At 37.7% G+C, this 10,885-nt stretch overlaps 1 protein-coding gene across 2 annotated transcripts in view; it reads left to right on the top strand.

Annotated features, from left to right (window-relative positions):
- The window catches only part of LVRN (laeverin), a 62,238-nt gene that overhangs the window by 1,633 nt on the left and 49,720 nt on the right, over nucleotides 1-10,885 (top strand). The gene's annotated exons all lie outside the window — the stretch shown is intronic.

Genomic DNA, 10,885 nt, shown 5'->3' with positions numbered 1-10,885 from the left:
CCCAGTAAAGATTTCACTGGTATTTCACTTCCTAACTCACTGTGGTATAATTGTAAAATCAATATTTGTGTTGTGCTGGTAAACCATCACATTTTTCATTGTTTATTATTATAATAGTTATTTTAGTGTATCAAAACCCAAAAACAAAAACAATTGCAAACAAACTGCAGCTCACCAGTCTTAAGGTCAAGAGACATCATTAGTTCCCCCACCCTTATTTTTACCTGGTGATTGTATTGGCAATGTTATTAGGAGGGTCAGTGGAGGGTTTTATTATTTTCTCTGAAATTACCATTACTTTTTTTTACTTTGTGTTTTTCACTCCTGTATGTCTTGACTCTTTTATACTGTTTGTTTCTCATCCTTTTTGTGATTTAATTGTTCTCTATTTATACAGTACTTCACACCTAATAAATATATATTCATACCCCAACAATGAACTTCTCATATTCACCCTGTAAATATACTAATAAAAGAAGTTTTGTTATATTTGTTCGGTAAGTGCGAAAAATACCAGTTAATCTTGCCAGAAATTTACTGGTAACTTACTGCTCTCTCTGTATGTGCTCATTATTTTCAGTTACATTGTTCCTGGCTCTTAGGAAGAAATACAGAACACTTTTACTTTAGGTCATGAAAATAGGGAGATGGGGGAAGGTTTTTGTAGTTTTTTACACACTTCTTCTCTCCTATGGTGAATGTTGCCGTAGATTATGATGTATTACTGACATAATCAGCCAGTAAAAAAAAAAGGAAAAATCATTTATAAGTAATGCAGCCACTATATCTAAGGACTGCTAAACTGTATTATATGTTGATCTTGCATTTAGATATACTTTAACCTCTATCTCTTGGTTAAAAATAATCCTTTTCCCACCCATTCAGCAGTGTTACTCACCAAAATCAACCATCCTAGTCCCTCGCCTGCCACAATAGATGCGCCCATGACGCTGACATCACTTTTAAGACTCTGCTTTTGGCTTCCGAGAGGACTCCACCACTGGGCAGCCAATCAGAAGGACAGGGCCAAGTTTGCTACTGGGCACAAGGGGTGATTGTTTCCTGGTAGTAAGGGAGAGCACAGCACAGGGGTGGACCAGGTTGGGACATGGGCAAGTCCCTCTTTTGGCAGAAAATAACCGAATCTGCCATCAGTAATGAGGGATTGTGGAATGTTAGTGCTTCAATGAGTGCACTATTGTGCCACTGTATCAGGGAGAAAGATGAAATGGCAGTCACAGGGTAATAAGGGTACTGGTGGAATTAGAATCCTCTGGTAGGTGGAGTGAAAATGAGGGTGTATTGTGGCTTCTCCTCTATATCCTGGCTTTCTTCCTCCCTGTCATGGCTGACTCATTCTATTCTGTGTTCCCCCTCTGTCCTGGCAGTGCAAAGGATTTTGTGAACTGATATCACATAAATTAAAATTAGCCCTGCCCAGTTAAACTGCTGAAATCCCTTTGTTTTCTCATCTTCATAACAGAGTTTAATTTCCCGTAGAACAAAATAAGAACTGGTAGGATAACCTAGGAAGTGTGCACAGGACAAGGGATGTCATGTTTTTTGTCAAAAAATGGCTTTTTTACACTTTTCAAAAAGGTATAAATGTTTTCAATGGTATATTAACTATGTAACTATGTCATTAAACAGACCAAAAGTAACAAATAGGAGAAACCATTGTAAGCTTTTATATATACTTTGAACTGGCTAGCAGAACTGTAAAGCTGCCAACCGGAGATCCTGACATGGTGGTGTTAGTGTATGTGGGGGGTGACGCTGTGATTAACATGTTCACATACTGAAGTATTTTATCATTACCATGCCTCTTGTTTTGAACAACATTCACCAAACCAGAGCTTAGTGTTCGGCTTCACCACAGTGATGCCCTCTGTACATTCACACACCGCTACTACTACTGTTTGTACATAACAGGATTGTCAATTAAAACAGTGGTGGTAAACCACAAGTCAAAGAAAATATTCACCATCTACTGACAACACGCTTATGACCCACTGTCTACAAATTAATTAACTTTGGTTAGCTTAAACAGGACAAAATAAATACTTATGTTAAAGTGTATGTCAAGTTAAAAACTTTTCTAGTTTTGGATAAAAAGTGAAAAATAATAAAACTTTCTCATGTCAATTTTTGCTGCTATATGAGAATTTATTTGCAAGCTTTACCCTCATTACTTATCTGGCTGACAATGGTTTGACCAGATATGAAAACAGACAGGGGTAAAATCTCTGAGGGGTTCCAGGCTTTCACTACTTGGTTAAAATATTTTATTTTTGTCAGTGTTGCTTTTGGAGAATTCCCCTCACTTCCTGTACGGTAAATCTATTTACCAGATCCCTGGATATCAGTAAAAACCTGGTATGTTCTGACCCTTCCCTACTCTATCCTATACTAAGAAAAAAGTTTTGGCTGGACATATACAGTAATTCAGCATGACTTGTTTTTATGTTACACATTCATTCATGTCAGGTGACTGCTGTTAGTGTTGGTTGATGCTGCTAGATCATATTTCTCCTTAATGTAAATGTATACTCAAAAGAAAATTACTATATTGTTCTAAGTAGTATAAGAAATGCCCAGTCCTAAATAACCTCATCCTCATTAGCAGCCTATAATCTGCAGAACCTGAGCAGTGACCTTTCCTGACTCATGAGCCTTACTGCTCCTCTATCACTTTGAGGTGCCAATAGAGAAGTGAGGTAGCTGTTGGCCCACCAGAAATTAACTTTTAAACCTAATGTTCAGATAACCCTTTTTAATATAAGAATATTTTTATTTTAAAAGAGACGATATGTAATGCAATGTGCTGTTTTGTTTGCCAATATTCCTAATGACCCTCCATCTACTTTGGGCCATAGGGTAAACAATAAAATAGATTTCTGTATAGGACAGGCATTCCTATCCACAGTCAACATGGACTTAGTAATCCCCTGAGCGGTGTTCCCGAGTGTGGCTCGTGGTAAAAAAAACATGCAAAAAGTGGTAACCCTGAGCTACACTCGAGGTAGCTAAAAACATGAAAAAAACCCTTTACCTTGTCCCATCGGCATCCCCCAGCGTCCTACTTGTTCGTGCAGGTCCTCGGGCGGCGTTCTCTTCTCCCGATCTTCTCCCAGTGACTGTAGAGACGTACTCCGGGTATGTGTCGGTACGTGACATCGGTGTATGTGTCGGTTCGTGCGGGAGGCAACTCAGTTAATGGGTGTGAGGAAGCGGTAATGACAGGTAACCTCTCTGCCTGAACAAATCCATTTTCTGAATAGGTTACCAGCTAATGACAATAGATACAGATCTTTGATATCCAGCAAAATTTTTTGGAAGTCATGTGTACATATTGTAGGGGATCTTTTAGCACCTACAATATGAAATTCTATATTAACGGCACCAGAATACACCACCCAAAGTGCTTTGTAATACTTTGGCTATAATACAAGATAAACATACAGTTTACTGCAGGTTACCACAATCCACAGATCTGAAGGGGCTGTTAAGTTTAAACTTTAAATTGGAGAACCTTTTTAAAGCTGTCCACCACATTTAATTATTGTTTTGGGGAAATATCATGTTATGTTTACGATAATGTGTGATAAATAGGAAGCACATGTAGGCCATGTGGGCTGTTATCAGGAAAGTCTGATCGAAAACGTGGATCTATCTAGAAGTTTAAAGCAGATGTGCAGAGAAGAAGGAATTTAAGAAGGGACTGAACTCTGCCATATTCACAAAGTGGGAGAACCTAGGATTCAAAGGCTAGTTTTATATCTGTGTCCTAGTAGTGGAAATATTGATCAATACAGATGTAAAAGAAACTTTATATGTTCTTCTATAACTAGGGTACAGCTCTAGTCATGAGATTAATAAAAAAATCTCTACAAAATGCTGTTTGCAAGAAATCTGTAATTGTGCATTACAAATTGCATTTTTTTTGTATAGTGGCCAATGTCTGTTCGGTAATGGAAGGAACAGAATAAGTAAGTGTTTCTCAGTGTTCCTGCAGAGGTTGCTAGGGATTGCTCCTTGAGCAATGGGAAATTTGTGTCTCTCAGGTCAGTTTATTAGATACCAATGATCTGTAAGGGTGGCCAGCAATGTAAGAGGCATTTTTCCCACTGACCACCACACCAATATACTGTGAGCTGTGGATATAGTAATTATAGCAGGATTTCCTTGAAGACCTAAAAGTTATTTCAAGAGTTCTTCCATTTTAAAAACATTGAGAAACTCTGGAATAGGTCATGTGATTCAGTTATTGAAAGTCATCATGTTATCTCTCATCAGCTGCCACTGAGTTTACATATATGTAAGAGCAATGCAAATGAAAATCTAAACAGTGTGAACACTCATCAGAATTACATAAAGTACGTGCATTTTAACCACATTAGTTTATTCCAGTTTCACCGCAGTTTGTACAGTCATCTTTGTAAAATTTAGTAACTGTCATTTTACAGAAACCAAAGACTAAACCACAGGCACCAAGACTCATGAATGAGGAAACAGACAGAACATATTTTGTTATTTATTTAGGTAAGGAACATACTCTGAAGGGAATTGTATGTTGCAGTATATGCCTTTATTATAGTATTTATTTGTCAAAAAGAACAGACAATGGTCATAGTCAAGCTCTGGGCTTCTGTAAGTTTTCCCATGTAGTAGGGTCACACTACATCTTTAGGGGTTAAATGCTCATTTTGTCAATGGATTTTCACATTTGTATGTACGCTCATTCCTACTTTCCACAGGTTTCCTCCACTCTGTACAAATAAATATGGATAGTTACAATGAATTGCATCTTTCTACACCACCTTTTGTCGTAGCATTTCTTGACCCTTTTTTGGGGAACCCTTGAAAAAATGTTTAGCTTTAAGGGAACCCCTGCTATAATTACTATATTCACAGCACACAGTACATTAGTGTGTTGGTCAGTAGGAAGAATGCCTCTTTCATTACTGGTCAGTGGGAACATCACATTTACAGATAGTCAAGATCATTGGTGTCAGTTAAACTAATCTGAGAGGCACACATTGCTCAAGAAACCCCAAGCAACCTCTGGAGGACACCCACCCTGCCTGGGAAACACTGTTTTATTGCATACAGACCTTTATGGCTAATAGACAACAAACCAGCAGAGTTTTCTGTCCAGTGCTCTTCCGACCATGGGGCCATCCTGATGTTGCCATCCTTTGATTTGTGATTACTAAATTGTCAAACAACCATGAAAGTAACCATATACTGTATTTTGTTTTTGGATACATGGTTCAGTTTGTCTCATTTAGTGCTACATATTGCTACACAAGTGTAAACCCAAAAGCAGTGGGGAAAATGGGAAAAGACAACATTACATGTAGGTGTGTTACGGTCCTGTGATGATGTTCTCAAACTGACCCAACAATGACATAAGTTTCTCTGATATGTACAATACATAGGGTTCTATTAAAAAAAAAAGTTCAAGATGGGAATTCCCTAATTATTTAAAACTCATAGACCTGGAAGATTCCCACAAGGTAATGTCATATTATCTGTTTTATAAATAGAACCCTATGTATTGTACATTGTATTAGAATAGGCATTTTTATACCAGTGTCTTTTCTACCTTATAGCAAACCTTTGTCTTAGAAGTTTTGCATAGGAAAATCTCTCCTACTTTGTATAGCAGGTTGCCTGTCCATACGTCATTCCTTACTATCTGTAGAGTGCTCCAGGAACCCCAATACTAGGAAGCTATTAAAAACCATTAACAGCCATCTCCAAGGGGTTTGTCCTCCTACTCTGCCCCACCTGTTGACCCATCACTATCCAAAGTCAACACGCATGGGATCAGGTTGCTGTTTGCATGTTACATTACACTAATATTTGGGGTTCCCGAATTGTGCTATAGAAAATCTGGTGTGTATGTACTTTAAGGTGCTTGCTTGTCTTTGTATTGGTTTTCTATGTGTTTTACATTCATAAGAACACTAATCCTCTGCAAATACTGACAACACAACATTAGCTTTCCCATAATTTATCAATGGATCTGCACACCAGATTTAATGCTTTAGGCAATCTTTATTTTCACTTTTAGTTATCTAGTATAAATCTTGACATCATTTGTGCTCATTGAAGTAAGCAGAGCGACATTGAAATCAGCTTATCTTTTGCACCAAACTAATGTTTTTTTCTAATATGTTTGCATCTAGAGACTTTGCCAGCTCACACTTGGTGTATTTGCTAATTATTACAGTGTGCATTTACAAATTCCGTAATGATTCCCGAGGCAATTAGGGATCATTGAATTGCAAGTTACTCAAAATGGCAATTAACAGCTTGCAGTTGACAATTTCTACTGAATTCTTGAAAATGTTTCTTCAAAACACGAAATAATTTACAGTCATTGCATTTATGCCAGTGAGTTGGTTTTGAATGTGATCATAAAATACAGGTTTAAAAAGGGGAAGGGGATATTCATGAGTGTACTGGCTGTCAGTCTGCTCAAAGTTATTCACATAACTATAGTGAACTTGTTCAATAAGATACCATATAATCATTATTATGGTAATTGAAAAAGTCTTTTTAAGTATCCTGAAATCGGCAACTTTTATTAAAATATGACATATCAATCGTGCCATCAAGGTCCTGGTTCAGGCCTTCTTGCTATGGGGTGACAACACTCTGACTGTATATCTATGTTGTCAGCTGTCACAAGTGACAACATAGTGGCATTTCAACACATTTTCATCATTAGACAACTCACCCTCAGATATGCTGTGCAGCTATTATTAAGGGGCATTAATGTAGATAGGAAGAGACTACAGATCAGCATGAGCAGAGAGATGAAAACATGTATTTTATTTGAATAAAAAGGCATTTGTTGGGGACGAGCAGTAAAATTGTTTCGAAATGGCTGTTTTGATAAGTTACTTTTCAATGAAGTTACTGCAGAAATTCAATTTTTCAATATTAGATCTATTTGATTGAAGTCTCTGATGGTCAATTTTTGAGTTGCTTGCATTGCCCCTAAACATGGTATTGTCCTTAAATTTGCTTGGGGATCGGGGCAAAATATTTTCTTGTTAGTTTGTTAATTATATCACTTACAATGTGTACATTTTCATTAAAAGAAAATGGGAAACGCCTTAGTATTACATCAGGGAAACTGGTGACTCCATGCAGTAACTTGTAAGAAGATCTTGGGTTGGCTAGAAAATATAAATTTTATACACCATGGACAAACCACTAATTTTGAGTAACATAACAGCTTTAACCCTTACTTTTTTACATCAGGCACTATGTATGGTCAGAAGGATATTACACTGAGCTCTTACCACTTGGGGGTTCATAAAAAAGTCATGTTACAACAAAACTGTATTGCTGCCTATAGCAATCAGTAAAAATCCTTATTTCAATTTCAAACCACTGACTGTAGATATACCTGTTGTAACCTTACTGGTAGCTTCGGGTGGAAATATGTTTGTTAGCACACTATATATCCATCATCTCCTTTATATTTAAATGTATACAAAAACCACCCAAGTTATTTTACATTCTTTATATTCTAGCAGATTTTACAATACTTTTATTTGGCAGTGGGGATTCACATATATTCTTATCAGTATGTGACAGTAACATAAACTATCTGGCTGCTAGAATAATTGTTGTAAATACATTTTTATATCTTGCAGTCGGCTTGCAAATGGCCCAGGAACCACTGGGAAATATGTTAAAAGCTCTATATGACAGCAGATCATATTTAAACCTGAATTCTGCAGTATTTAATATTAAACTTAAACAGATAAATTTGTTGTTGCCAGTGATAAGTGTCAAACATCAAAAATAAATTATATTAATATATACACTGAGTATATGCCAAAAATAAAGACCAAATGTCCTTCTTGTCAACACATTTGTTTTCTGAAAGCTTTTGTCTAAGGATAGGTTGTGTTTATCTTAAGTATGTTTAAAGAACTCCATTTTAATCCAAAGCTTTTTTGTGTAGTTTTAAAAGTCAGAGCAGTTTGGTTCTCTAAATATAGCCTAGTAATACTTTTTCACAGCTTGAAGTTGAGAGGGCTGAATAATGCTAATGATTGCTTATAACATCTTATAGGTGAAGAATCCCTAACCACACCACTGTAGGCTTAAAGTAAACCCAATTGCTAAAATTTCATATTAAGATTTACCATGAATAAAGTTACAATATTCTCCTCCTGTGATGCCTTTTAGTATTTTTTTTTTCCTTTTTGCACTTGGGGCGCTGAAGCTGGAGGAAGGGATGGAAAAGGGTACTCCTCATTGCTGAACAGGGTGACCACTTTAGGGAAGTGATTTAATTGTCCTACAATTTGTGTTTTTACTTTGTTAAAGATAGTCCCTGTACCTGGGAGAATTAAAGCATGCCTTTTTAAAAAATATTTTTCAAAGTAATTCCCAATATTTAAAATATGCATTGTTCCTGTAACCAAGTTAACTTCTTGCCATTTAACTCCAGTGTTCCTTCTTGAATTATTTTAGGCTGGGTGGAAGTAGCTCTAGGCAGGTGGGGGTTTAGGTTTTTTTCACTATTTCCTATTGTTGTGCGTTGATACACATTGCCTTGTGCCTTTTTGAAATGAGGGCTAAAACACACAGCAACGCATCTGAAAATGGGTCAGGCTGCATTTTCTTGCACAGGATTGAATGAGATTGGCAGTTCATTGGGATGCCATTCATAATGAAGACATATGAAACCACTTTGTATAGATGTTCTGTTTTGTTTCATTTTCTAGTGTAGAATAGTGAAAAAATGTTTTTGTCATGGGCAGTACTTAACCTCTATTTTTTTTTCCTGAACTGCTTAAAGAGTATTTAGTTATTATCCCTAGGCAATCAAGCTTATAATCTAAGTGATGGAGGATTGTAGTAAACAATAAGGGGGGAATTAAACCCTGGTTTTATTAGTGATGGTAAAGCTTACCTAAACTCAGAAAATTCACTTTACATAAAAGGGTAGACAACCCTTTTATGTAGAGTAAAAATTCTGTTGTTTTTTTAAAAAAAAAAAGTTCAGCACCGCCCACTAATTCTTAATTGCCTAGGCCAGGGGTCGGCTAACTTTTATGGCCACTAGGCCATTTCAGAGATGGACGGGAGCACACTAGGCCGGACTCTGAGTCCCACCGTAATGGCTCCGCCCACCACCAGGGAATGCCCCCTGAAATGAAATCCCTCTCCTCTGCTTGGATTGCGGAGGAGAGGGATTTCCCTTCAGGGAGCTTTTCCTATTTACCACGGCGGCGAAAGTATCAACGCCAGCCACGGTAAAGGAGCAACAGGGGAGCAACAGCAAGGAGGTGGCACCAGAGCTCTGGTAGTTCCTACTGCACCCTGGCAGTTGGAACGGTTGCTGGCCGGCATTAGGCCGAATCGGCCAGGGGAGTTTGCCGACCCCTGGCCTAGGTAATCGAGAATAAATGGAAGCGCAAAGCCTCCCGGGATACCTATGTCACGCATCCCAAGAGGCTCTTGGGTGCTCCTTCTGCGCAGTGAGATCAGCAAATTTTTTTCCATCCTACGTCACCTGATCTCGTACCTGGGTCGGGTGACATAGGATGAAGAACCCAGAAGAGATGAAGATGGCGGCCCCCGGAGCACCGGCTTCGGGATGGATGGGGGGACAAAGCTGTACCCGATGCAGGACACCCCCGGATTGATCGAGCTCCCCTTCAGGATTGAAGGTGTTTTTTGTTTTTTTTTTTTGCTGTTTTCAGTTTAGTTTCTCTTTAATAGAGAGAGAGAGGGGGGGGGGGGGGGGAATGGGTAGGCAAGCCTAATAGTAAGATGGAGGGAATTTCAGATAGTAGGGGCAGTTCTACAGAAGTCTTGAAGTCGTACAAGGGAAGAGGTTATCATTGAGAAAGTCATGAATAGGTCTTAGAATAGAGAGGGGTGTATCAATGTATCAGGTCACCAGTGTAAGTAGGACAGGAGCAGTTGAGTGATTTTAATGCAAAATACAGTAGCTTGATTCTGGAATGAAATATAAAACAGTGTACTAATCAGATGAAGTGTACAGATGAAGAAAAGCAGATTTTACAGAGAAGTTTACAGAGAAGAACATAAAAGTTTAACTGCAGCATTTATAATTGTAGGGGCATATTTTGCAGATGCAGGAAAGTCTACAGTCATAGATGACACCAGGACAGCATGCCTGTGGGGTGGGGCATATGACTCCTTTTTATTTGTAGAAATGTCACTGGGAGGTTTTGAGGTTCTAAGGAAGTTGCTTCAGACCCAGATAATATATACTATACATTTCATTTAACTTAACTAAACAAAACCATACATAACCAAAAAAGGACCATGCACCTCTTTTTTTCATTGTTTTACACAGCCAGGGTAATATTCTTTGTAGCCAACATGGGTCTAGAGCATCACCAAGCCACTTGCATATAAGCTTAACAACTAGGGACACTTAGTGCCACCTACCAGTGCCATTATTAATGCTGTCACATCATTCTCTTTAGAAAACCATTATTTTAAAGCCTATAAATATTCTTCCTAGGCATTTTAACAAAGTCTGCATGGAAGTTTGTATTTGTACTAAAGTAAATAACCTGGAATAAATTATATGCTACTCTTTGTTCTAAAATAAAAAAGAAAGCAAAAACCAAAAAAAAAAAAAAATCAAGAAAAAAAATCTGGCAGCTCAGCACTCATGATATCATTGGTTTTATAATAAAAAATAATAGGTGTTGCATAGCTAGGCAGACACCTCTTTATACAACACGTATTAATTGGCTTCTTTTGAATAAATTAGTCCAGCAAGATTCAGGTGAAAAAACAACACATTTATCTATTCTGCATCTTCTTTATCATTACAAAGATGACAATCGCTCTAACAAAGTTCTGTCCT

This window comes from Pyxicephalus adspersus, chromosome 6 (genome assembly GCF_032062135.1).
Source record: "Pyxicephalus adspersus chromosome 6, UCB_Pads_2.0, whole genome shotgun sequence".
In the NCBI taxonomy this organism is placed as follows: domain Eukaryota; kingdom Metazoa; phylum Chordata; class Amphibia; order Anura; family Pyxicephalidae; genus Pyxicephalus; species Pyxicephalus adspersus.
Note: the sequence above shows the minus strand (reverse complement) of the source record. Positions and strands in the feature narration are given on the sequence as shown.